The sequence below is a fragment of the Schistocerca gregaria genome, unplaced genomic scaffold (assembly GCF_023897955.1).
Source record: "Schistocerca gregaria isolate iqSchGreg1 unplaced genomic scaffold, iqSchGreg1.2 ptg000577l, whole genome shotgun sequence".
In the NCBI taxonomy this organism is placed as follows: domain Eukaryota; kingdom Metazoa; phylum Arthropoda; class Insecta; order Orthoptera; family Acrididae; genus Schistocerca; species Schistocerca gregaria.
This window is the reverse complement of record NW_026061968.1, coordinates 100,381-103,828: the sequence shown is the minus strand read 5'-3', so window position 1 is coordinate 103,828 and position 3,448 is coordinate 100,381.

The window sequence follows — 3,448 nt, the reverse complement described above, 5'->3', positions numbered from 1 at the left end:
AGATTCTGCATGAAAGGAGGACTAGCAGCCGAGTTGCACGGGAAAATGTGAAAAGTGTTCATATGTAATAAAAAGCTGAGAACTCCGTCCGTTTTCGTCATTTGTTATCGAATCGACTTAAAGCAAGACCGCCACATTGGCCGCTTTTCTCTCTGAAACGGTTGTACTTATCGTGATCAAAGCTATGTCGCGTGCTGCGTTATGCGGAGACACTAAAAGCACCATAGCAGAAAACAGATGAAGCTTCTAAGTTGATGTAATAGCCAGTAAGAAGTAGTACACTTCAAGTTTTAGGTATCGATTATTGACTTTTTAGCTGTCTTTGGTGCCTTGGACATGAGCTAGGACCTTAAGATTCTGCATGAAAGGAGAACTAGCAGCCGAGTTGCATGGGAGAATGTGAAAAGTGTTCATATGTAGTAAAAACCTGAGAAATCCGTCCGTTTTCGTCATTTGGTATCGAATCGACTTAAAGACCAGATCGTCAAATTGGCCCCTCTTTACTCTGAAACGGTTGTACTTATCGTCTGCAAAGCTATGTCGCGTGCTGCGGTATGCGGAGACAATAAAATCACCATAGTAGAACGCAGATGAAGCTTCTAAGTTGATATAATAGCCAGTAAGAAGTAGTATACTTCAAGATTTTGGTATCGATTATTGAATTTTTAGCTGGCTTTCGTGCCCTGGACATGAGCTAGGACCTTAAGATTCTGCATCAATAGGAGGACTAGCAGCCGAGTTGCACGGGAGAATGTGAAAAGTGTTCATATGTAGTAAAAAGCTGAGAACTCCGTCCGTTTTCGTCATTTGTTATCGAATCGACTTAAAGCAAGACCGCCACATTGGCCGCTTTTCTCTCTGAAACGGTTGTACTTATCGTGATCAAAGCTATGTCGCGTGCTGCGTTATGCGGAGACACTAAAAGCACCATAGCAGAACACAGATGAAGCTTCTAAGTTGATGTAATAGCCAGTAGGAAGTAGTGCAACTCAAGTTTTAGGTATCGATTATTGACTTCTTAGCTGGCTTTGGTGCCTTGGACATGAGCTAGGACCTTAAGATTCTGCATGAAAGGAGGACTAGCAGCCGAGTTGCACGGGAGAATGTGAAAAGTGTTCATATGTAGTAAAAACCTGAGAAATCCGTCCGTTTTCGTCATTTGTTATCGAATCGACTTAAAGCCAGATCGACACATTGGCCGCTCTTCTCTCTGAAACGGTTGTACTTATCGTCTAGAAAGCTATGTCGCGTGCTGCGGTATGCGGAGACACTAAAAGCACCATAGTAGAACACAGATGAAGCTTCTAAGTTGATGTAATAGCCAGTAAGAAGTAGTACAATTCAAGTTTTAGGTATCGATTATTGACTTTTTAGCAGGCTTTGGTGACCTGGACATGAGCTAGGACCTTAAGATTCTGCATGAAAGGAGGACTAGCAGCCGAGTTGCACGGGAGAATGTGAAAAGTGTTCATATGTAGTAAAAACCTAGGAAATCCGTCCGTTTTCGTCATTTGTCATCGAATCGACTTAATGCCAGAACGTCACATTGGCCGCTCCTCTCTCTGAAACGGTTGTACTTATCGTCCTCAAAGCTATGTCGCGTGCTGCGGTATGCGGAGACTCTAAAAGCACCATAGCAGAACACAGATGAAGCCTCTAAGATGATGTAATTGCCAGTAAGAAGTAGTACAATTCAAGTTTTATTTATCGATTATTGAATTTTAGGTGGCTTTGGTGCCTTGGACATGAGCTAGAACCTTAAGATTCTGCATGAAAGGAGGACTAGCAGCCGAGTTGCACGGGACAATGTGAAAAGTGTTCATATGTAGTAAAAACCTGAGAAATCCGTCCGTTTTCGTCATTTGTTATCGAATCGACTTAAAGCCAGATCGTCACATTGGGCGCTCTTCTCTATGAAACGGTTGTACTTATCGTCCTCAAAGCTATGTAGCGTGCTGCGTTATGCGGAGACACTAAAAGCACCATAGTAGAACACAGATGAAGCTTCTAAGTTAATGTAATAGCCAGTAGGAAGTAGTGCAATTCAAGTTTTAGGTATCGATTATTGATTTCTTAGCTGGCTTTGGTGCCTTGGAAATGAGATAGGACCTTAAGATTCTGCATGAAAGGAGGACTAGCAGCCGAGTTGCACGGGAGAATGTGAAAAGTGTTCATATGTAGTAAAAACCTGAGAAATCCGTCCGTTTTCGTCATTTGTTATCGAATCGACTGAAAGCCAGTTCGTACTTGGCCGCTCTTCTCTCTGAAACGGTTGTACTTATCGTCTGCAAAGCTGTGTCGCGTGCTGCGGTATGCGGGGACACTAAAAGCACCATAGCAGAACACAGATGAAGCTTCTAAGTTGATGTAATAGCCAGTAAGATGTAGTACAATTCAAGTTTTAGGTATCGATTATTGACTTCTTAGATGGATTTGGTGCCTTGGACATGAGCTAGGACCTTAAGATTTGCATGAATGTAGGACTAGCAGCCGAGTTGCACGGGAGAATGTGAAAAGGGTTCATATGTAGTAAAAACCTGAGAAATCCGTCCGTTTTCGTCATTTGTTATCGAATCGACTTAAAGCCAGATCGTCACATTGGCCGCTCTTCACTCTTAAACGGCTGTACTTATCGTCTGCAAAGCTATGTATCGTGCTGCGGTATGCGGAGACACTAAAAGCTCCATAGTAGAACACAGATGAAGCTTCTAAGATGATGTAATAGCCAGTAAGAAGTAGTACAATTCAAGTTTTAGGTATCGATTATTGACTTTTTAGCAGGCTTTGGTGCCTTGGACATGAGCTAGTACCTTAAGATTCTGCATGAAAGGATGACTAGCAGCCGAGTTGCACGGGAGAATGTGAAAAGTGTTCATATGTAGTAAAAACCTGCGAAATCCGTCCGTTTTCGTCATTTGTTATCCAACCGACTTAAAGCCAGATCGTCACATTGGCCGCTCTTCTCTCTGAAACGGTTGTACTTATCGTCTGCAAAGCTATGTCGCGTGCTGCGGTATGCGGAGACACTAAAGGCACCGTAGTAGAATACAGATGAAGCTTCTAAGATGATGTAATAGCCAGTAAGAAGTAGTACAATTCAAGTTTTAGGTATCCATTATTGACTTTTTAGCTGGCTTTGGTGCCTTGGACATGAGCTAGGACCTTAAGATTCTGCATGAAAGGAGGACTAGCAGCCGAGTTGCACGGGAAAATGTGAAAAGTGTTCATATGTAATAAAAAGCTGAGAACTCCGTCCGTTTTCGTCATTTGTTATCGAATCGACTTAAAGCAAGACCGCCACATTGGCCGCTTTTCTCTCTGAAACGGTTGTACTTATCGTGATCAAAGCTATGTCGCGTGCTGCGTTATGCGGAGACACTAAAAGCACCATAGCAGAACACAGATGAAGCTTCTAAGTTGATGTAATAGCCAGTAGGAAGTAGTGCAA